Here is a 25,346-nt window from a genome sequence, read left to right on the forward strand (position 1 = left end):
GGTTTTATTTTCGCATATGCGTATGCGAAAATGTGCACATGCGAAAATTAGCATATGCGAAAATTAGCATAAACAAAATTTGCATATGTGAAAATTAGCATATGCAAATTTTCGCACATGCGATTATTCGTACGCCAGTCTCACACATTGGTATTAGAGCCTTCTTTACATCACACAAGTTGGAAGCAGAGATGGATGATCACTGTGATGTGTACTGTGAAAAAAAAAAAGAACATTCGTAATTGCGAATATATAGTGCTATCTTCGTGAATATTCGCGAATTCGTGAATATGCGATATTCGCGAATAAAATTCGCATAGTGAATATTCACGAGCAACACTACTGGTCACTTTGAATCCCACTGTAACCCACTCTACTCTCACCAATGTGGTGTGGGAGAGTTATATTAACTCCCAGCCAGCCCCTGATGTTGGAAGAGCTAGGGGGTCTAGAAGAGGAACAGCAAGAGTTCGGAGAAATGTCTTTTGATGGACTGTCATGTGATAACTGCTATGTTTCTTCTTGCAAACCACTTTTATTTTTCAGCAACAGAAAAGTTCAAGACACATGTGCCTAGCAGGACTATGCTAAGACAGTTCCAGTTCCAAGTTCATCAACGTAACCATTAACCCCTTAAGTACGGAGCCCATTTTCACATCTAGGACGAAGCCCTTTTTTGCAAATCTAACCACTGTCACTTTAAACATTAATAACTCTGGAATGCTTTTAGTTATCATTCTGATTCTGAGATAGTTTTTTCGTGACATATTCTACTTTAACATAGTGGTAAATTTTTGTGGTAACTTGCATCCTTTCTTGGTGAAAAATCCCAAAATTTGATGAAAAAATAAAAAATTTAGCATTTTTCTAACTTTGAAGCTCTCTGCTTGTAAGGAAAATGGATATTTCAAATAATATTTTTTTTGGATTCACATATACAATATGTCTACTTTATGATTGCATCATAAAATTGACGAGTTTTTACTTTTGGAAGACACCAGAGGGCTTCAAAGTTCAGCAGCAATTTTCCAAATTTTCACAAAATTTTCAAACTCGCAATTTTTCAGGGACCAGTTCAGGTTTGAAGTGGATTTGAAGGGTCTTCATATTAGAAATACCCCATAAATGACCCCATTATAAAAACTGCTCCCCCCAAAGTATTCAAAATGACATTCAGTAAATGTTTTAACCCTTTAGGTGTTTCACAGGAAAAGCAGCAAAGTGAAGGAGAAAATTCAAAATCTTCATTTTTTACACCCACATGTTCTTGTAGACCCAATTTTTGAATTTTTACAAGGGGTAAAAGGAGAAAATGTATACTTATATTTGTAGCCCAATTTCTCTCGAGTAAGGACACACCTCATATGTCTATGTAAAGTGTTCGGCGGGCGCAGTAGATGGCTCAGAAGCGAAGGAGCGACAAGGGGATTTTAGAAAGTACGTTTTTCTGAAATGGTTTTTGGGGGGCATGTCGCATTTAGGAAGCCCCTATGGTGCCGAAACAGCAAAAAAAAAACACATGGCATACCATTTTGGAAACTAGACCCCTTGAGGAACATAACAAGGAATAAAGTGAACCTTAATACCCCACAGGTGTTTCACGACTTTTGCATATGTAAAAAAAAAAAATTTCACTAAAATGTTGGTTTTCCCCCAAATTTCAAATTTTTAAAGGGTTAATAGCAGACAATATCCCCCAAAATTTGTAACCCCATCTATTCTGAGTATGGAGGTACCCCATAAGTGGACCTGAAGTGCACTGCGGACGAACTACAATGCTCAGAAGAGAAGGAGTCATATTTGGCTTTTTGAGAGCAAATTTTGCTCGGGGGGCATGTTGCATTTAGGAAGCCCCTATGGTGCCAGAACAGAAAAAAAAACACATGGCATACCATTTTGGAAACTAGACCCTTTGAGGAATGTAACAAGGGATAAAGTGAGCCTTAATACCCCACAGGTGTTTCACGACTTTTGCATATGTAAAAAAAAAAAAATAATTTCACTAAAATGTGGGTTTCCCCCCAAATTTCACATTTTTGCAAGGGTTAATAGCAGAAAATACCCCCCAAAATTTGTAACCCCATCTCTTCTGAGTATGGAGGTACCCCATAAGTGGACCTGAAGTGCACTGCGGGCGAACTACAATGCTCAGAAGAGAAGGCGTCATATTTGGCTTTTTGAGAGAAAATTTTGCTCGGGGGCATGTCGCATTTAGGAAGCCCCTATGGTGCCAGAACAGCAAAATAACCCCCACATGGCATACCATTTTGGAAACTAGACCCCTCACAGAATGTAATGAGGGGTACAGTGAGCATTTACACCCCACTGGTGTCTGACAGATCTTTGGAACAGTGGGCTGTGCAAACATTTTTATTTTCACGGACCACTGTTCCAAAGATCCGTCACAAATTCTCACTGCACCCCTTATTACATTCCGTGAGGGATGTAGTTTCCAAAATGGGGTCACATGTGGGTGTGTTTTTTTTTTTTGCGTTTGTCAGAACCGCGGTAACAATCAGCCACCCCTGTGCAAATCACCTCAAATGTACATGGCGCACTCTTCCTTCTGGGCCTTGTTGTGCGCCCCCAGAGCACTTTGCGCCCACATATGGGGTATCTCCGTACTCAGGAGAAATTGCGTTACAAATTTTGGGGGGCGTTTTTCCCTTTTACCTCTTGTGAAAATGAAAAGTATAGGGCAACACCAGCATGTTAGTGTAAAAATTATTTTTTTACACTAACATGCTGGTGTAGACCCCAACTGTTCCTTTTCATAAGGGGTAAAAGGAGAAAAAGCCCCCCAAAATTTGTTAGGCAATTTCTCCCGAGTACGGCGATACCCCATATGTGACTCTATTATGTTGCCTTGAAATACGACAGGGCTCCAAAGTGAGAGCGCCATGCGCATTTGAGGTCTGAATTAGGGACTTGCATAGGGGTGGACATAGGGGTATTCTATGCCAGTGATTCCCAAACAGGGTGCCTCCAGCTGTTGCTAAACTCCCAGCATGCTTGGACAGTCAATTGCTGTCCAGAAATGCTGGGAGTTTTTGTTTTGCAACAGTTGGAGGCTCCATCTTAGAAACACTGCCATACAATACGTTTTTCATTTTTATTGGGGAAGGGGGGTGGTGGGGGGGGCAGTGTATGTGTGTATATGTAGTGTTTTACTCTTTATTTTATGTTAGTGTACTGTAGTGTTTTTAGGTTACATTCACACTGGTGGCGGATTACACTGAGTCTCCCACTAGGAGTTTGAGCTGCGGCGAAAAATTTCCCGCAGCTCAAATTTGTAGGGGGGAACTCACTGTAATCTGCCACCATTGTGAATGTAGCCTGTACATTCACACGGGAGGGGGGTCAAAACTACAACTCCCAGCATGCACTGACAGACCATGCATGCTGGGAGTTGTAGTTTTGCAACAGCTGGAGGCACACTGGCTGGAAAACCTTGAGTTAGGTTCTATGACCTAACTCAGTATTTTCCAACCAGTGTGCCAACCACTGATTGCGGAAGGGCATGCTGGGAGATGTAGTTATGCAATGGCTGGAGGCACGCAAGTACAACTCCCAGCATGCCAAGACAGCCTTATGCTGTTCCTGAATGCTGGGAGTTGTAGTTTTGCAAGATTTAGAGGGGTTCAAGTTGTAAATCACTGTCCAGTGGTCTCAAAACTGTGGCCCTCCAGATGTTGCAAAACTACAACTCGCAGCATGCCCAGACAGCAAACTGCTGTCTGGGCATGCTGAGAGTTGTAGTTTTGCAACATCTGGAGGACTACAGTTTGAGACCACTTAGTGATCTACAACCTGAACCCCTCTAAATATTGCAAAACTACAAGTCCCAGCATGCCCACACAGCAAACAGCTGTCTAGGCATGCTGGGAGTTGTAGTTTTGCAACATCTGGAGGGCCACGGTTTAGAGACCACTGTAAACTGTGGCCCTCCGGATGTTGCTAGGCAACAACTCACCTAGCAGGACCCGGAAGTATTGCTGCCGCCGCCGCCGCACGTGGGGGAGGATCGCGAACGGGGATCCGGGATCCAGGTAGGGACCTTCGGCGCCGACCTTCCCTGGACGGTTCACCCGTTTTGCCTGGACACCGATAGGTGGGCAAAGCGGGGGAACCGAACTCTAACTCCCCCTCCCCCGGTCTGCTATCGGTCGGTCGCTCGGCCGACCAATAGCAGGGATAGGAGGGGTGGCACCCCTGCCACCAAACTCCTATCCCTTTAGGGAGATCGAGGGTGTCTCGGACACCCCCGATCCCTCTTCTTTTCCGGGTCACCAGTGACCAGTATGACCCGGAATCGCGCAGATCACAGGTCTGAATTGACCTGCGATTTGCGCGCATCGTGGTCATGGGGGGGGTCTCACGACCCCCCTCGGCGATGTGCCGGGATGCCTGCTGTTAGATAACAGCAGTCATCCCGGCCCGATCACCGCTACCGGTGACGCGCCGCTCCCGACACCCCGCGACGTACACGTGACACTTCGCGGCGCCGTACATGTACGTCGCTCGTCGTGAAGGGGTTAAGCTTGTGCCTGACCATTAGGTCAAGAGACTCCTAGCCAGTAGGAGATTTGTAAGTTGTGTGCCCGGCTGATTGTGGTAAAGCCGTGTTTCCCATAGACTCCTAAGTGTCGGTGGACTGCAGATCCTTACACGCCCGTTTTGTGTATATATCCCTATATTCATAAGACTTTCTTGCTAAAAATTGCACTTATCAGGTGTATGCGCCTGAACCTTGTTGGAGTGTTAATAAATATGTAAGTCTGTGTAATAAAAATGTATATGGTTCTTGTACACAGAGAAAAAAAAAATAGAAATAGCTTTGTGTCTGTTTACATAAAAAGTAAGTAAGTGTTGTACACGGAAAAATGTCCGCTAGATGCACGTGTACACAAAGGGAAAACATTGTAAGTAATTCTTGTACACAAGTACATACTCCAGAAACATTTAGAAGGTGTTTTAGCAGTTTCTAAATGGGTGACTCTCCCGACTCCTCCGAGAGTAGCCTTACAGTCGCCAATCGCTAATAAAGGTCTCAAAGGACTACTCAGGATAAACTACCCTTAAGATATCAAGACTAACTTTTAAGCAGTACTTGCACACATAGGGGGAGATTTATCAAAACCTGTGCAGAGGAAGAGTGGTGCAGTTGCCCATAGCAACCAATCAGATTGCTTCTTTCATTTTCCACAGGCCTCTTTAGAGGCCTGTGGAAAATGAAAGAAGCAATCTGATTGGTTGCTATGGGCAACTGCACCACTCTTCCTCTGCACAGGTTTTGATAAATCTCCCCCATCGTACCTTAAATAGCTCACTTAAATGTACTACCTCAGTCTTTTCAGTACACCAAACAAAAATATATCTCACACTCAATAAACACTTTAGGAATTGTAGCCTATTGATATTCAATTCCTGCCACTGTTATGTACACTAACTTTTCTTTTTTTTTATTTTTTTTCTTTATTACATGTGTGAGATGCTGCTTCAGCTGTATATAGACTCTGTTATCTGGACTGTTGTTACTGCTGCATGTTACAGAAAATCTTCAGTAAAGTTTCTACAAGTTTTCAGCTAAGCACTGGTTGTGGACAATCCGTTATTCTGCACTCACCTATCGCTCTTGGGAAGGGTGGCGATAGGCCCAACGTTACCTCAGCATTTAACCCCCACCCTGGCGTCACGAGTGACAAGGGTTAATAAACCCCTGATGCCTGCTCAGCAACACCCCAGCTACCCTACACCCCCCGAGGCTTATCACATCCATCACAAATTTACAGCCTCCATTATGGTGTAAAGTAAGTCAAAAAAAGATCCTAACACAGGATAGCGTGGAGATCTCTGTGGTCAGACTTACATTTTATACATGTTACATAACTACATACTTCCAGACCTTCAGGTGTGGTCAAGAGGCAAATCAGCGTCAAATTCTAACTACTCTCCCCAGACAAGCCCAAAATTGACAATAAGGGTCAATTTGTTGGTCGGCCCTACATATGGTTGGTTGATAGGTCTTGGGAGGAGCCCAAAATGAAGCCACCTCCACATAGTTAGCTCTGGGTCACCTGGTACACCGCATAAGTAAGAGATTCCACACATTTCAAAGCATATTTCCCATGTAAAACATAAAGTTTAGTGGGGACAGAAGATACTGTCCATTTAGACATTAAAATTTTACATGTATATGAACAAATCGAGCAATCCTAATGTGCCATACTTTTCCAGTTGCTTCTGTTGCTTCTAAAAATGATGAAAACTTCCCTAATACCGCAAGGGTCACAGAGCTCCCAATAGACAACAGTGTGAATCCTGCAGTCATAGGATAGGAGAGGCCATAACCCCTTAAAGGGGTACTCCGCCCCTAGATTAGATGTCAGATCGCTGCGGTCCCGCTGCTGGGGACCCCGGGGATCCCCGCTGTGGCACCCCGCCATCATTACTGCACAGAGCGAGTTCGCTCTGTGCGTAATGACGGGCGATACAGGGTACGGAGCCGCGTGACATCATGGCTCCGCCCCTCGTGACATCACGTCCCGTCCCCTTAATGCAAGTCTATGGCAGGGGGCGTGATGACCGCCGCGCCCCCTCCCATAGACTTGAATTAAAAGGGGCGGGGCGTGACGTCACAAAGGCCGTGACGTAACGATGCTCCGGACCCTGTATTGCGCGTCATTACGTGCAGAGCGAACTCGCTCTGTGCTGTAATGATAGCGCAGTGCCGCAGCGGGGATCCCGGGGCTCCCCAGCAGCGGCACCATGGCGATCTGACATCTTATCCCCTATCCTTTGCATAGGGGATAAGATGTCTAGGGGCGGAGTACCCCTTTAAAGGCACTGATCCCCAATCCGTGGCTTGCCAGCTGTTGCACAACTACCATTCCCAGCATACCCTGACAGCCAAACTATTAATGTTAAATGGCCACTAATATTTGGAAAAACTTTTTACATTTTCTACCTTTATGTCAAAAGTTTGGATCGGCAGGGGTCTGAGTGCTCGGACCTCTACTGATCAGTGTTACGCCGAGCGCTCCGGGTCCCTGCTCCTCCCCGGAGCGCTCACGGCGTCTCTCTCCCTGCAGCGCCCCGGTCAGACCCGCTGACCGGGAGCGCTGCACTGACATTGCCGGCGGGGATGCGATTCGCATAGCGGGACGCGCCCGCTCGCGAATCGCATCCCAAGTCACTTACCCGTCCCGGTCCCCGACTGTCATGTGCTGGCGCACGCGGCTCCGCTCTCTAGGGCGCGCGCGCGCCAGCTCTCTGAGACTTGAAGGGCCAGTGCACCAATGATTGGTGCCTGGCCCAATTAGCTTAATTAGCTTCCACCTGCTCCCTGGCTATATCTACTCACTTCCCCTGCACTCCCTTGCCGGATCTTGTTGCCTTGTGCCAGTGAAAGCGTTTAGTGTTGTCCAAAGCCTGTGTTACCTGATCTCCTGCTATCCATATTGACTACGAACCTTGCCGCCTGCCCCGACCTTCTGCTACGTCTGACCTTGCCTCTGCCTAGTCCTTCTGTCCCACGCCTTCTCAGCAGTCAGCGAGGTTGAGCCGTTGCTAGTGGATACGACCTGGTTGCTACTGCCGCAGCAAGACCATCCCGCTTTGCAGCGGGCTCTGGTGAATACCAGTAGCCTCTTAGAACCGGTCCACCAGCACGGTCCACGCCAATCCCTCGCTGACACAGTGGATCCACAACCCGTAAGCCGAATCGTGACAATCAGTAGTTTGTGCAATTTCTCCTGGCTCTGTGTCCCCTGATCGAGACAAACTCGCAATGCAACTCCATGAGAGTATCTCGAGCATGTGACATAAAGGCAGGGAGAGGGATACCACCAAACCTCTGGATGTCAGGAATACATCCATGCCAGATCCACTGAGTTGAGTGGACCACCTTTAGTCTAATAATCATTGGGAGATTGATCAAAACCTGTGTAGAGGGAGAGTGGTGCAGTTGCCCATAGCAACCAATCAGATTGCAACATTTATTTTTCACATGCCTTTTCAAAAATGATTGAAGCCATCTGATTGGTTGCTATGGGCAACAGCACCACTCTTCCTCAACGCAGGATTTGATTAATCTTCCCCTGTATAAAAAACCATACCGTTATGCTGATTCGCCAATAGAGATGAGCGACCCCAGATTTAACCTGTACTTTACGATTTACGACAGTTCGTGATTAGAACGATAGAGAGATTCAGATTAGAAATAGAGACCTTGGGGGAGATTTATCAAAACCTGTCCAAAGGAAAAGTTGCCCAGTTGCCCATAGCAATCAGATCGCTTCTTTCATTTTTGAAAAGTCCTCTGAAAAATGAAAGAAGCGAGCTGATTGGTTGCTATGGGCAACTTAACATATTTTGATAAATCTCCCCCCCTTGTGTGTGTGTGTGTGTGTTAACATGATTCAATCTGCATGCAATAATCCTATAGTGGCTCCTATACACCAAAACAGCATATAAGGGGACATCCTAATCACAGCCTCTGTGGCATACATGGCCAAAAATTTTTTTGCTCTCTTGCTTTGGTCTCAATTCAAATTTATTTTTTTGGAAACCTGCTACAGTGGGGCAAAAAAGTATTTAGTCAGCCACCAATTGTGCAAGTTCTCCCTATTAAAAAAGAAGAGAGAGGCCTATAATTTTCATCATAGATATACCTCAACTATGAGAGACATAATGAGAAAAAAAACATCCATAAAATCACATTGTCTGATTTTTTAAGAATTTAGTTGCAAATTATGGTGGAAATAAGTATTTGGTCACCTACAAACAAGCAAGATTTCTGTCCTCCATTTGTTACCTATATTAATTGCACCTGTTTGAACTCGTTATCAGTATAAAAGACCCCTGTCCACAACCTCAGTCACACTCCAAACTTCCCTATGGCGAAGACCAAAGAGCTGTGGAAGGACACCAGAAACAAAATTGTAGCCCTTCACCAGGCTGGGAAGACTGAATCTGCAATAGGCAAGCAGTATGGTGTGCAGAAATAAACTGTTGGAGCAATTATTAGAAAATGGAAGACATACAAGACTACTGTTAATCTCCATAGATCTGGGGCTCCACGCAAGATCTCAGCCCGTGGTGTCAGAATGATCACAAGAACGGTGAGCAAAAATCCTAGAACAACACGGGGGGGGGGGGGGGGATTAGTGAATGACCTGCAGAGAGCTGGGACCAAGGTAACAAAGGCTACCATCAGTAACACACTACGCCGCCAGGGACTCAAATTATGCAGTGCCAGACATGTCCCGCTGCTTAAGCCAGTACATGTCCGGGCCCGTCTGAAGTTTGCTAGAGAGCAAATGGATGATCCAGAAGAGTATTGTAAAAATGTCATATGGTCATATGACACCAAAGTAGAACTTTTTGGCAAAAACTCAACTTGTCATGTTTGGAGGAGAAAGAATGCTGAGTTGCATCCAAAGAACACCATACCTACTGTGAAGCATGGGGATGAAACATCATGCTTTGGGGCTGTTTTTCTGCTAAGGGACCAGGACGACTGTAAAGGAAAGAATGAATGGGGCCATGTATCGTGAGATTTGGAGTAAAAACCTCCTTCCATCAGCAACGTATTTAAGATGAAACATGGCAGTTTTTTTTTCTCTCTATGTCTCTCATAGTTGAAGTACACCTATGATGAAAATTAAAGGCCTTTCTCATCTTTTTAAGTGGGACAACTTGCACAATTGGTGGCTGACTAAATACTTTTTTGCCCAACTGTACTTACAGCCAGGCCTGGGCCGCCTGACTGCCTGGTGGAAAATTCAAATTGATTGTGGTTGCTTTTGCAAACACCCTGCGGGCAGCCAGGGCTGCTGGCCTAATTCAAATAGATTTTTTGGGAAACCTGCTACTTCCAGCCAGGCCTGGCCGCAGGGTGTTTGCAAAAGCAACTGCAATCAATTAGGATTTTGCCCCAGGCAGCCAGGTAGGCCAGACCTGGCTGGAAGTACAGTGGGGCAAAAAAGTATTTAATCAGCTACCAATTGTGCAAGTTTTCTCAACCTGCTGCTGTACGCAGGCTATTACTAATTCCTCCAGTAAACCACTGTGACATGGTGAAGGTTGCTATTGCAACCTCCCTCCCTCTAGCCAGCAAGGCCTGGGTCACCTGGGTGGCCAAATTTGAATTAATTTTAAAGGTTTCTCAACCTGCTACTGTACGAAGGATACTACTACTTCCTCCAGTAAACCACTGTGACATGCTGAAGGTTGCTGTTGCAACCTCCCTGCAGCCAGCCAGGCCTGGGTCTCCTGGCTGGCCAAATTCAAATTGAATTTAAAGGTGTTTCAACCTGCTGTTTTATGCTGACTAATAAAACTTCCTCTAGTAAGCAACTATGACATGTTCTGCTGGTAGTTTCAGCCAGGTCTACGCTTACACAACCCATGCATGTCAGTATCACTAGTCCAGGAACCATATAATTGAATTTTAATTTCAAAATTAAAAAACTTCATTGAAACATTTCAAAATTTAATTTAAAAACCACCACCTTCATGCTACTACCAGTCTGCCATCTGCTGCTGTATGCTATTGACATAAGTCCGCCATCTCATGCTGTACGCTATTGACATCAGTCAGCCACCACCTGCTGTACGTTGGCTACTACTAGGAACACCAATCCACCATCCCCCATACTTCCAGCCAGGCCTAAACGTACACAACCCATCATCCACAAAGGCCACACTTGGAAAAAGCCACTGCATCTTCCCATGCCTCCATGTGTATATTAACACCGGCAGGCATTCACTGACAATCATGTATTCTTTATGCTGCTTTATTCTGGTGTGAATAAGCCTAAAAAATGGGCGAGCTGTAATAGTTACCATGGGTTACCACATGTCACCATAACTGAGCCTTAAAAACACTTTAAAACTACTTCAATACATTCCTAACAGTGTTAGACAGGGGTTTAGAGCTGTTCGGCAATGTAATAAACCTGTTTAGGGACTTATTTCATTGCCGGTTCGAGTCAAACCGAGCTGAACCGAACTCGCGATTTCTGAAAAGTTGGGTGAGTTCGGCGAACCAAAATTTTCAAAAGTTCGCTCAACTCTATTTGCCAAGTATACCAGCTATTTTCAGATGTTAGTAAACTAATGGAAACCTGGAAAGTTCTGCCCAGGGGTAACAAGCAACTAGACAACAGGGATAACCATGCAAAAATACAGCTGCTGCCTAGTGCCCAACATTGATGAATAAACCATGGACACCAGGAATAGTCTGTACCAACAAATTACTGGACACCAGGCATGGTCAGATGCAAAAAGGACTAGGACACTAAACCAGCTAACAACAGAGACTGGGGAACAAACCACTGAACCCCAGTACTAATAAACTAACAACAATATGAAAGGTTTGCACAACAGTTGAAGGGGCATTCCAGAAATTCTGTTTATTTGACTATTCTACAGGGGTTGTAAGGTTTAGTTGTGTAGTTTAGTTGTTTAGGGGTGTAGTTCATAATATAGTCAACTATATTATGGTTTCATAATTATTCTGTGATTTTTGCCCAAAGTTTATTTTTAACAGCATACAAAATTGTGTCGTCTTCCAGGTTGCAATGAAGCCCAAGACATTACATCACTAGTCAGGTGTTCAAAGGAGCCTGTCTGCTACAATGGGTGGAGCACCCGCTGGGTGGGAGGGAGATCATTCGGCAATTAATTGTATTTTTGCTACAACTGGAGGCACCCTAGTTAGAAAACAATGGTCTTTTGCATGGAAAGAAGCTCATTTGTGCTTTAATGGGTGGGGTGACTGATGTGTGGGAGGGAGAAAAGTGACCTCACACTTACAAACAAAGAACCATGGGACTTGTGGTTGATGAGAAAGAACTCCAACAGGAAATAGCCAGTTCACGAAAAGATAGCCAAGACAAGCATGGATCCTTCCTAATCCTGTCCATTACTGTCTGGCAAGTTAGTGCTAAAATAACTTTATGGTGGAAAACCCCTTTAAGGTTTGGCAAGGATGCCATGTGGGATGCCAGAGGATGAGACCTCCCTGTCAGTGTCTAGGAAGTAGTAGATGAATCCAGCTCCCCTCTCAGTATATCAATACTGAGGCATCCAAACTTTTCTTTCACAGAAAACTCCTGCCTACCTGGGAAGCGTGGTCATATTGGTGGCCATAATAATTCTGACATGTAATTACTAATTTATGAGCTTACATTTAGAAAATGAGTATTTTTCTGACAGATAAGGAATGAAATGTAACATTGTCCGACCCCGACTGCCGTCTATGATTCATTTTCAATCCAAAAGGCAATAAATCAGTCACAGGAATAAATTCCAACAAACCGCAATAATGATGAATATATTATCCTTGAGCTGTGACAAATGTTCAGTGTGCAGTTCTGTCAGTGTAGGACGCTCATTCCCGATAACAACGATCTATACGGCCTCTTATTCAAATATTGCATGACTTAGTTGCCCTAATATGTTATATTCTCTTATTTCTTATATCTGTTTATGGGCTCTCTTCTTTAATGGGGTACTTAGGTGGAAATCAATTTTTAAACTGGTGCCAGAAATGTAAACAGATTTGGTGCCAGTGGTTTGTTCCCCCCTGTGGGCACTGGTGTCGCGGCGGTGGCGGTCGCCGCCCGGTGCTGCGCCATTTTATGCTAGGGACGTTAGGGACCCACTCTAAATAGGTGGCCTTGACGTGGCGAGTGGGCTTGTACTTTTTGATCAAAAATGTATTCTAACAACCTGTTAGTTTTTGATATTATGCTGAGAAGCAATTAGATCATTATACAAGATTGTAGATGTGCACCATGTCTGTTTTTCTACCCGAATTCACATTGTGTTTTCTATCCCCTCCTTTTTTTTTTTGAACATGTGCTGCACTCTTCCCCACCCCCTCAGCCCAACCCTATATAAGTAGTAGTTAGCTGCACATGGGCCTTTTCTTTCCTAGCAGCCTCTCAGTCTGACTGGGAGAGCATGGTAAGTGAGCTATTACACCTTGTTCACACTGGTGTGGTGCTGTGCGGTGTCCGGTGCTGCCATGGCGCCGTGTCTGCGGGCGGGTGCGGCCCATAGACTGGTTTGAGTGGCATTGGGGCCGCTCTGCCAGTGGGTCGTTCCCCCTGTGGGCACTGGTGTCGTGGCGGTGGTGGTCGCCGCCCAGTGCTACGCCATTTTATGCTAGGGATGTTAGGGACCCACTCTAAATAGGTGGCCTTGACGTGGCGAGTGGGCTTGTACTTTTTGATCAAAAATGTATACTAACAACCTGTTTGTTTTTGATATTATTCTGAGAAGCAATCAGATCATTATACAAGATTGTAGATGTGCATCATGTCTGTTTTTCTACCCGAATTCACAGATTTGTATTTTACTTCTATTTAAAAATCTTAACCCTTCCAGTACTTATCAGCTGCTGTATGCTACAGAGAAGGTTGTGTAGTTCTTTCCAGTCTTATCACAATGCTCTTTGCTGCCATCTCTGTCCATGTCAGGAACTGTCCAGAGCAGGAACAAATCCCTATAGTAACCTCTCCTGCTCTGGACAGTTCCTGATACGGACAGACACTGAGGTCATTAAAAAAAAACTGTACAACTTCCTGTGGAGTTACAGCAGCTGATACTGGAAGGATGAAGATTTTTACATAGAAGGAATTTACACCAATTTACACCAACTAAGGTGTGACACCACTGGGGCCCATGATTGTCTGAGTGGCCCGACACTGCCAAGACCAGTCCATCTCGGAATTTGGGGTCTTGACTACTGAGCAGGGAGAGTCAGGCTCCATCCTGGGGATAACAATGATTGACAGCTCTCTATATGTACACTAATACACAGACAGCTGTCAATCCCTGAGAAGGACCGCCCTTGAATAAATCTCAAGTTCTACTGAAACTTTTCCAACAATACCTATGTGGTGTCCCGGTACCGTACCTTGTGTGCTAAGTCCCCAAAGTCAAAGTTCCTATGTACCGGTAGGATCCTCCTGGTGGGATAACCCCTTGTCACCTCTTCCTTCTTTAATTTTATTATGTTTGATGTATATAAATGGTATACATTTTATTATGTGTATAGTACTTCCAGGACCTTAGGTCACATGACTACTAAGTCTAAGGTTAAGTTAAGCTTAAGGACCTTCCAGGGCACGTGATGTGGTCACATGATGTACCATAATGCTTTGTGAAAGGACTGACAGCTGGTGGGAACCAATAAGCTCTAAGCCTGCCCCTCTCCATATAAGGGCGCTGTTAACCAATCATCACTATCTTGGTTCCTGTACAGCAAAGCAGAAACATTTTCTTTCCCCCGGGATATGACAGCGAGCGGAGCTCAGCACAAAGCTAAAGAGCGCAGCACAAAGGTCCCAACCAACTGTGAGGAACTTACAGACCACTCTTCTGTATAGACTGTTTGCTGCTATCAACCTGCATAAAAGTTGCAGTAAAGTTATTTTCAGTTTACTAAACCTCCGGTTGTGGACAATCCTTTATTCCTTCCTATTGTTCCTGGGACGGGTGGCGGTAGGATATATAAATAGAGGAAGAACCTGCACCCTGGCATCACGACAGTTAAGGGTTAATCCAACACCCTTTCATCACTGCACAGCTACACCACCTACACCCTACACCCCCAAGCTTCCACAACTATATATCAATCTGTTCAGCTCCTCCTGATCTATAACATGAGGCCTGCAGATCGGGCTGCATTATCAATGTGACAGGTTCCCTTTAACTGGGCACTCTCATTAAAACAAATTTTTGCTATTGCACTCCTTATGGTAAATAAAAAATCTTTCTAATGTACTTTGTTTAAAAAAAAAAAAAAAAAAGAAGAAGTTTTCTATGTTTTATTTGAGTTTAAAAAAGCTGCCACTAGGTGTCTCCCTACTTGTCCAGAGCACATTTCCCCCTATCTCTTGCACAGACTTTGGACTCCTGCTGGCCTGGCAGAAGTCCAAAACCAAGAAATGGTATCTGAGTGCTGAGGGGGTGCAGTCTCAGCCAATCATAGCTCATCTCACTCTGAACTGCTCTGTATGTCACAGAGTGAGGGAGGAAGTTCTCCCCTGTATGGCTTCAGATGATGTCACATCTGCTGGGGAACGCCCCTTCCCAGTATATGAATCTGACTGAGACTGAGCAGATGATACAAATCAAGGTAGAAAACTAAAGAAAAATAATAAAAATAAAGGCAGGGGGTGGTTTATGATGATGGGGGCAGAGAACTGGTAGGATTATAACATTTAACAAGATCAGGAGAGGTACTCTTTAAGGATAACATTTTGGCCTCCAAACGGTGGCCCTCCAGATGTTGCAAAACTACAACTCCCAGCACGCCTGGACTGGGAGTTGTAGTTTTGCAACATCTGGAGCACCATAGTTTGAAGACCACCAATCTAGAGGGAGCTTACTGCATAGTGTGGTATATTTCAGTTAAACGAACACTGCCCAAAAAAATAAAGGGAACACTAAGATAACACATCCTAGATCTTAATAAATGAACTAATCGTATGAAATACTTTCGTCTTTACATAGTTGAATGTGCTGACAACAAAATCACACAAAAATTATCAATGGAAATCAAATTTATCAACCCATGGAGGTCTGGATATGGAGTCACACTCAAAATTAAAGTGGAAAACCACACTACAGGCCGATCCAACTTTATGTAATGTCCTTAAAACGAGTCAAAATGAGGCTCAGTAGTGTGTGTGGCCTCCACGTGCCCGTATGACCTCCCTACAACTCCTGGGCATGCTCCTGATGAGGTGGCGGATGGTCTCCTGAGGAATGTCCTCCTAGACCTGGACTAAAGCATCCGCCAACTCCTGGACAGTCTGTGGTGCAACGTGGCATTGGTGGATGGAGCGAGACATGATGTCCCAGATGTGCTCACTCGGATTCTGGTCTGGGGAACGGGCGGGCCAGTCCATAGCATCAATGCCTTCCTCTTGCAGGAACTGCTGACACACTCCAGCCACATGAGGTCTAGCATTGTCTTACATTAGGAGGAACCCAGGGCCAACAGCACCAGCATATGGTCTGACAAGGGGTCTGAGGATCTCATCTCTGTACCTAATGGCAGTCAAGCTACCTCTGGCCAGCACATGGAGGGCTTTGCGGCCCCCCAAAGAAATGCCACCCAACACCATTACTGACCCACCACCAAACCGGTCATGTTGGAGGATGTTGCAGGCAGCAGAACGTTCTCCACGGTGTCTCAAGACTCAAGGTACCAGTGGCAAATTTGCCAATCTTGGTGTTCTCTGGCAAATGCCAAACGTCCTGCACGGTGTTGGGCTGTAAGCACAACCCCCACCTGTGGACATCGGGCCCTCATACCACCCTCATGGAGTCTGTTTCTGACCGTTTGAGTGGACACATGCACATTTGTGGCCTGCTGGAGGTCATTTTGCAGGGCTCTGGCAGTGCTCCTCCTTGCACAAAGGTGGAGGTAGCAGTCCTGCTGCAGGGTTTTTGCCCTCCTACAGCCTCCTCCACATCTCCTGATGTACTGTCCTGTCTCCTGGTAGCGCCTCCATGTTCTGGATACTACGCTGACAGACACAGCAAACCTTCTTGCCACAGGTCTCATTGATGTGGCATCCTGGATGAGTTGTGCTACCTGAGCCACCTGTGTGGGTTGTAGACTCCATCTCATGCTACCACTAGAGTGAAAGCACCGCCAGCATTCAAAAGTGACCAAAACATCAGCCAGGAAGCATAGGAACTGAGAAGTGGTCTGTGGTCACCACCTGCAGAACCACTCCTTTATTGTTGGTGTCTTGCTAATTGCCCAGAAGTGTGATTGACTTGGAGTTACATTGTGTTGTTTAAGTGTTCCCTTTATTTTTTTGAGCAGTTTATAATCAGTATGCAGTAAACTTCCTCTAGAGGGGGCCGCACACAGAATATTATCATTTACCTTTAGGTCCATACAGGGGGTTTGGTTCTTATTGACCTTCCTTATCCATGTAGGGAAGTACAATCCCACGGCCATCGCTTTACCTTTCATATAATATAGTCCATATTTTATTACCATCGCAAAACACAGACATCCAAAAATAGTAACCGTAATAACACGTTCATCCCGAGGCTAGGGAGATAGATAACGGCCTCTCACTGTATAACTCGGATATTTCATTACAAAAGTAAATGAAGCAATGATTACTAAATCATAACTCTGACTTCAAAGAACTATCCACTGCACGAGAAGGTAGAAAAAACGAAAAGCGGCTGCAATAGTCACTCTCCAGCGCTCTACAATTTAATTCTCCCTTCTCACAGTAATGAAATCATCATTATCAATGAGAAAGGGGCTGGTAATGGCCCTTAGTAATTTCTTTTTCCCGATGAACCATGAATTTGGCGAGAGAGATCTTGAGAAACAAGAGGCCTGTAAAAAGTTTTTTCCCAATCTCATTTCTATTTATTTATGCAACCCCCTCCCCCCCTTCCTTTTAGGAGCTCCTTTCTATAGGCCAGTGCATCCCAAAAAGGGTGCCTCCAGCTGTTGCAAAACTAGAGCTCACAGCATGCCCGGACAGCCTTTGGCTTATGTGCAACATACTATCATACTATATTATCACGGGGGGGAGGGGGGGGTTTTGATAAATTTGGCGCACATAAGCAAAAAGCAATAAATCCCATTCAAACACCACTTTGTATGATTCCTCCTCTCCTCTGCGATTTTTCTGACCAAAAAGCTGCAGTCGAGCAAAAGCTCACACAGAGCCGGATCGGTTTTCGTAGCCAAGACAACAGAGGCCATTGTCAGACCTCCGGTTAACATGGCTACCATCTGCACCCCACGACTGGTAAGTTGGCGCCGACCAATGACACTCCCCGGCGGGGAGTATGAAATCATGGTACTGTAATTTCATACTTCCCTCCAGTAGCTGTGATTGGTCAGTTGGCGTCAACCAGTCATGGCTCCCGGTGGGGAATATGAAATTACAGTGTCGATTGGGAACATGTTGTGACGGGGAGGGCACGTTTGATATCTGTGACAGCTGATGTCACCTTTAGCTCCAGGATGAGCCGGCTCATCCTAATGCTTGAAGTACCCGATAATTAGGATGATCATCCTAGGCTCATCCTGAGAGGGCAGCATGTTAAAATACTGTCCAAAGGCAGTTAAGAAAGCCAGGTTTGGGCTGGTGTAGATTTGTTGTGTTTTAGAGGGGCTTGCGACTTTTTGAGACATTCATACATATCATACAATGATACATCTCCCCCCTATATCTTCCATGAGGTGAGATGAGTATCTCACCTCAGGAATGTTTCTTGGAGAGGCTGTACATCATACTGTCTAGGGTCTTATGCTGCAGACAACTCCCCTTGTTCTTTACTGTTGGTTCCTTTGACACTTTGACCTGCAAATAACAGCTGGAATACAAGGCCTGTCAAGACTGGGACTGCAGTATTTGATAACTGAATGACTTTTATATAGAGGTACTGTATATACTGAACACTTTGCTAGTACTGTTATATGCTCAATGTTCTTCTTTTATTGTACTGCTGTCAGTGTCTGTCCCGAATCTACTATGAGATGAAATTCTGCTGTATAAACTATCCTGCAATAAAAAAAAACAACAACAACAAAAACCTAAATTCTGTGTTTCCCTTATACATGAGTTCCCTGTCCTTAATCCAATTAGTAGCCGTAGGGCCAGTAAGTACTCTGCACAGCAATATACTAAGAACCGGAGGCAGTATTGGCTCAGTCCTAGAAAAAAATCTATCTGCCTGGATAATCAGCTCGTATCTAGGTAAATCCATAGTTTATAAACACAAATGTGTTGTGCGGAGTTCTCATAAAACCGTAACATACGTCTTTTTAATGTGTTAACCGAAAATCCTAAGATTTGTCTCTGGCTATTGTCTCCGGATGGAGTACGGTGCCTGAATACAGGTAATCTCTGTCTTTGTGTGGGAAGCGGCAGCTGTGAGAAGTGCGGTGGCTGGAGGATAGTCAGCAGCTGCTTCAGTAGCTGGAGGCAGGAGACAATAAGACTGGCTTATCCAGGGATTTACCATGCACAGGGTGGAACCGGGTGAAATGGCGCCTAGAATGTGAAGTTTGGATATTGTGCTGCACAATGCAGAACAAGGAAAACTTTCTCCAGCTGCCCTGACAATTAAAGAGGAATTGTCCCCTCTTCAGTCATAACAATGTGTGATAGAGAAGGCTCACTGTGACCTGGAACACCAAGTACCGAGCAATCTGTGGTGGCCCAGTATTGGAGGTGATACCCTGTACCCTTGCTGCCCTGTCCGGCAGCCTCCCATCAGTGTCCCCTGGGCCCCTTCTACTTGTTTCCCCCCTGTATATATGTTTTGCCATGTATTATAATATATAATGTGTTGTTGCTTTAAGAAATGTACCATGTGATTGTTACCCAGAAGGTATCAGTGACCCCCGGGATGACCTATGGGCTCCCTGCTAGTCTCCCCCCATATAAGCCCTGGGTGGAGCTCGCTCGCTGTCTTAGAGCTCTGCTCTTTCTGCTAAGCTGAGGTCCAGTCCAGTTGAGTCCTAGTGTTTGTGTCCAGAGTCATTGGAGGCCTCAAGTCCAGTCTGCAGCCACAGTCAATTGCAAGTAATCTACAGTCCTAGCTTTGTCAGTCATCAGTCAAGTCAAGTCAGTCCATTTCAGTAACTGTTAAAGTCAGCGTGGTCTGCATTAAATTGTTCAGTCCTACTACAAGTTCCAGCAAGCCCCTAAGGTCTCTGAGGCACTAGTCACCTCCGTGGCCCTGGCTGAACTGTATAGACTTTACCATCTGTCTATCCTCAGTAAAGATACCGTTGTCCGTAACTTGGCGTCGGAGTCATTATTGCCCCCGTGCCTAGCCCAGGATCTAGCAGTATACCTTCGGGTGGTTTCAAGGATAAGCCACACCCTGGCGTCACGAATACAAGAGGTAAATGCCATCTGCCCCTAGAGTAACAACATCTGCCCTCATAGACCCCTTTATCACAAATCCTTTTAACACTGATACCCACAGTGTTGGAAAATAGTAGAACATAAAACAAATGGACAGACATTTATCAACCGATTTACCCGAGTTTTTTCGCATTAAAATTGCCGCAAAAAAATTGCAATTGTTCCACCGTCTTTTTTCATGCCACAATCTGCCACAACAGCGAGAAAAGCTTTTTTTTTGCAAATCGGCGTTTATAAGCGTTTTTACAATTTTGACTTGCCATAGTCAGAAATTTATCAACAGCGACATTCGCAAAAAAGTCGCTAAGGCTTTAAAAACCTACTAAATGTACTCCAGCCGAACCTTGGCTTAAACAACAGAAACTGACTATTGTTTTTCGCTTAGGTGAGAAAAAACTCCCGCTATTGCTTACCTGCGAAAAATGTATTAACGCCGTGCAACAATATAGTAAATTTGTTGCACCTAAGCAGAATGGAAGTGGAAAAAAAAGCAAACTAAAAAATAGCTTACTTTCATAAATACCCCTCATGGTGCTGAGCTCAAGGGACAACTGGATATATAATCTAAAAATGTATATTTATTGGTTTAAAAACAAAATAAATGACAGATATTTAAAATGCCCGCTGTGTAGTCACAGGGCCCTTGTGACTCACTTAGGGTTAATTTGTTTCATTTTATATATATATATATATATATATATATATATATATATATATATATAAATATATATATATATATGTATATATACATAAATATATATATATATATATATCATAAATAAAATATATTTATATTTAGAATATAAAACACCCTTAGGGTCTATTCACACGTACAGTATTCTGCGCAGATTTGATGCGCAGGATTTGAAGCTGAGTTCAGTCATTTAGTTTGCATTGAAATCTGCGCAGAATACTGTACGTGTGAATACATCATGTAGTAAAGTTGCTAGTGCGTCTTAGGGTGCTTTCACACCACGAAAGATTACAGCATGCCCATACAGTGATCCCTCAACTTACACTGGCCTCAACATACAATGGTTTCAACATACAATCGTCTTTTCTGGACCATTGTAACTTGAAACCAGACTCAACATACAATGTACAGACAGTCCAGATCTGCAAAATGTGTCAATGGCCGGAAGAACCGACCAATCAGAATGGATATTTCACTGGTAAAACCCCTGTATCCCTAAAGTGCATGCACTGACTGGTTTCTGGTAGCGCCGCCTAAAGTACAGGGAGGTATTACATGTTCTGTACTTTTTACCTGTACCAGAGTTGTCTGCTCCTTTGGGCATCAGGTGAGGGCGGCTCCATTTTCCTTTTTTTTAGGACATTGTGTTCTGTACAGGACCCTGAAGAAGCTTCTGTCCTCTACATAGACCAGTGTTTCCCAAAGAGGTTGCCTCCAGCTGTTGCAAAACTACAACTCACAGCATGCCCGGACAGCCAAAGGCTGTCCGGGCATGCTGGGAGTTGTAGTTTTGCAACAGCTGGAGGCACCCTGGTTGATAAACACTGAAATAGACAGTGATTTATAGCTCCCAGTAGATCTTTATTACTTTTATATGTAAGGATTTACTTTATCTATATTAGTTATCTACTTATTTATCTTTAATCCTCACTTTTTGCTATTTTTGGATGACATTTTGGTGGCTTCAGAACCAATTACCAGGTTTCCATAGAGTTCTGGTCTCAACATACAATGGTTTCAACATACAATGGTCGTCCTGGAACCAATTAATATTGTAACTTGAGGGACCACTGTATAGGTATTACGGGCAATACAGAACTACTCTAAGTCACCGTTTGACTCCGGTCGGCTCATTTCTACCCCGTATCCAGTTTTGTGACAGAACCTAAAACCGTAATATACTACGGTTTTAGGTCCAGTCAGAAAACCGGATACGGGTTGAAATTGAGCCGAGTGGAGCAATTAAAGTCAATGGATTTCAGCGCCGGTCCAGCTGGGGTACAGGAGCGCGCGGTTTTCCCCTCCCCCAGCCGGATCCGGCAGCCGAAAACGTGGTGTGGGCAAGCACCCTTAGAGTAGTTCTGTATTGCCCGTAATAACTATATGGGAATGCTGTGACCTGAAGTCCAGATAGGAAGCAATGTCTAGATATGGCCACAAATTGTATATTTATATATACAGTGACCCCCCGACCTACAATGGCCCCGACATACGAGAATTTCAACATGCGATGGTCTCTCAGAGGCCATCGCATGTTGAAGGCAGCATCAACATTCGATGCTTTTGTATGTCGGGGCCATCGCATAAACGGCTATCCAGCAGCGCAGACTGCTTCAGCTCCCACCGGATAGCCGTTTACGGTGCCCCGTGTGCTGCGGTGACGATCACTTACCTGTCCTCTGGGCTCCGGCGCGTCCTCTTCGGGATCCCCTGCATCGTCGGCGCTCTCCATCGTCGTCATCACGTCGCTGCACGTGCCGTCCCGTCATCCAATAGGAGCGGCGTGTGTAGCGACGTGATGGCGGCGACGGAGAGCGCGGATGCCGGGGAAGCAGAGGCCTTGCTGGAGCGTCGGGGACACCCCGGGGACGCGGTGACAGCGATGGACGGCGACAACCCGGGCAGCAGTGACGGTCCTGAGTGGCGGGGACACGTGAGTATAACCTCCAATACCAGTGGTCTTCAACCTGCGGACCTCCAGATGTTGCAAAACTACAACACCCAGTATGCCCGGACAGCCAACGGCTGTCCGGGCATGCTGGGTGTTGTAGTTTTGCAACATCTGGAGGTCCGCAGGTTGAAGACCACTGTCCTATACTTTACATTGCACGGATCCCTCAACATATGATGGTTTCAACAAACGATGGTCCGTTTGGAACAGATTACCATCGTATGTTGAGGGACCACTGTATATAATATGAGACAAATTAACCCTAAGTGAGTCACAAGGGCATTTTAAATATCTGTCATTTATTTAGTTTTATAATAAATATATATTTTTAGACTATATATCCAGTTGTCCCTTGAGCTCCGTACCATTTGTTTTATACCCTCTTCAGTCATGTCTGTTTTACTTGATGCTTTTTACTAAATACTTTTTCTTAGAACTCTGCACAGTGTCCTCTGTTATTCCTCCTGGAAATGTCTGTCTCTCCTCACCAATCACAACATGCTATGGTGTAATAAGTCTCTGTAGTCACATAACTTTGTTATATATCTAATTTCTGACACTCCCTTACTGCTCCAACCTCCCTCCTAAACTCTTCATTTACTCTGGAAAAAACAGCTTAAAGAGTCATCAAACCGTATTTTCTAAACCAACTCAGATTATATCCCCTAACTATTCCTTACACCCCTTCTGCCCTTAAATTTTTTTTCCAAGCTTTAAAAATCTGTGTATCATCTCTTTCCCCTTGCTCACATTGTGTGAGCTCCCGGCAGGAGAAAGTGGGCGTTCCCCAGCAGGCGTGACGTCACTGAAGCCTGCGAGAGCTGTGCCTCCCCATGCCCCGCATGAGCTTCCTGAGTTTAGTCTCCTGCCAGGCCGGGAGGAGACCAAACTAACTGTTTGACTTGCAGCAGGGAACAGAACAGAGACACCTAGTCGCTGTTTTTTCAATCCCATTAAAAACATATAAAAGGTTGAGAATTTTAACAGCAAGTAAATAGCAAAGTGTCTTAACAATATGTTAAAAGCTTAGTTTGGTAACAGGTAGTCTTTAAAGGGGTTCTCCGGTGCTTACACATCTTATTCCCTATCCAAAGGATAGGGGATAAGATGCCTGATCACGGGAGTCCCGCCGCTGGGGACCCCCGTGATCATGCACGCGGCACCCCGTTTGTAATCAGTCCCTGGAGCGTGTTCGCTCCGGGACTGATTGCGGTCGACCACAGGGCCGGTGGCGTGTGACGTCACGCCTCCGCCCCCGTGTGACGTCACGCTCCGCCCCTCAATGCAAGCCGACGGGAGGGGGCGTGATAGCTACTGTGACGTAACTGCCGCCCGGCCCGCAGCACCGCTGGCTAATGAATATTCATACGTTGTCTTACACTCTCTGTCTCATCTCGGCCGAGTCCTGGACGATACTGCGCATGCGCCCTTACTCCAGCGCTGCTCCGGACAAATGAAGCAATGCTGAAGACCGCTTCAGGGTATAGTAGGAAATCCGCGCATGCGCAGTATCATCCAGGACTCGGCCGAGATGAGACAGAGAGTATAAGACAATGTATGAATATTAGTCGTGCGGTGCTGCGGGCCGGGCGGCAGTTATGTCACAGTGCCAGTTGAAGGCAGTAACCCCGCCCGTGCCAGTTAGCAGCTAATTTGAATATACCGAAAGCCAGCTATAATGGGCGAACGGCGCAGCAGATCCGGGCAAGGTAGGACTCAAAATGTTCAGCGTCTCCCGCACTATCCAGAGATTCCCGTGGATAGTGCAGGACAAAACATATGACAGTTTTCCTTTAAACAGATTTGTAAATTACTTTTATTAAAACATCTTAATCCTTTCAGTACTTATTATTATATGATCCACAGGAAGTTATTTTCTTCTTGTTAAATTTCCTTTCTGCCTGACCACAGTGCTCTCTGCTGACACCTCTGTCCATTTTAGGAACTGTCCAGAGTAGGATAGGTTTTCTATGGGGATTTGCTCCTACTCTGGACAGTTCCTAAAATGGACAGATGTATCAGTAGAGAGCACTGTGGTCAGACAGAAAGGAAATTTTAAAAAGAAAATAATCCTTCCAGTACTTATCAGCTGTTATATGATCCACAGGAAGTTAAGATATTTTAATAGAAGTAATTTACAAATATTGTTTAACTTTCTGGCACCAGTTGATGTAAGAAATAATATTTTCCAGTGGAGTACCCCCTTTAAGTTGCATTACTGAAATAAATGAACTTTGCACAATATTCAAATTCTTCGAGTTTCACCTGTATTTAGCCCCAGGTACTGGTCTATAATGTCCTTTATGCTGCTGCTTTTGAGGGTGTGCTATAGAGAAATAAGAGAACAGGGTCTCCTTTTTGTGTGGAGTGTATAGGAGACATAGTAGCAGCTGGTGTTCACCCACTAAGTCAGGGAAACTAAAAATTAGAGATGGAGACTGCAAAGGGGAAAACTGTTGAAACATGTAAGTAGTAGAAGTGTTCATGTACAAACAAAACAACGTATTCTGAAAAGTTACCTGAAAAAAAACAGTTACGCTTTAGGGTGCAGCAATGGTGCCATTACTGTAGCAAAACTGAACTTACATATATGTGATTTTTGTGGATGTGGAAGCCCCTATCCTACCATTTATAAGGCTTTCAGGTCTTCTCCGGCACCAGGGCCCCAGTGTAACTACTTCCTCTGCTCCCTTTATAGCTACACCCTTTGAATAACACAAAATGTAAGCAAAAAATATCCCAACTGGAAAAGAAT

At 44.8% G+C, this 25,346-nt stretch overlaps 1 protein-coding gene and 1 long non-coding RNA gene across 14 annotated transcripts in view; one reads left to right on the forward strand and one right to left on the reverse strand.

The window, feature by feature from the left end:
- KCNH1 (potassium voltage-gated channel subfamily H member 1) overlaps positions 1-25,346 on the reverse strand; it is a 436,746-nt gene that overhangs the window by 169,024 nt on the left and 242,376 nt on the right. The window lies entirely within an intron of this gene.
- Positions 24,060-25,346, forward strand: part of LOC130362994 (uncharacterized) — a 46,343-nt gene continuing 45,056 nt past the window's right edge. Inside the window, exon 1 of one of the 3 annotated variants that reach the window (XR_008891674.1) lies at positions 24,060-24,300. This is a non-coding gene — a long non-coding RNA (uncharacterized LOC130362994). The remainder of the gene's footprint in view (positions 24,301-25,346) is intronic. The other 2 variants (XR_008891673.1, XR_008891672.1) reach the window with 2 other exon arrangements.

This window comes from Hyla sarda, chromosome 3 (assembly GCF_029499605.1).
Source record: "Hyla sarda isolate aHylSar1 chromosome 3, aHylSar1.hap1, whole genome shotgun sequence".
Lineage (NCBI taxonomy): Eukaryota > Metazoa > Chordata > Amphibia > Anura > Hylidae > Hyla > Hyla sarda.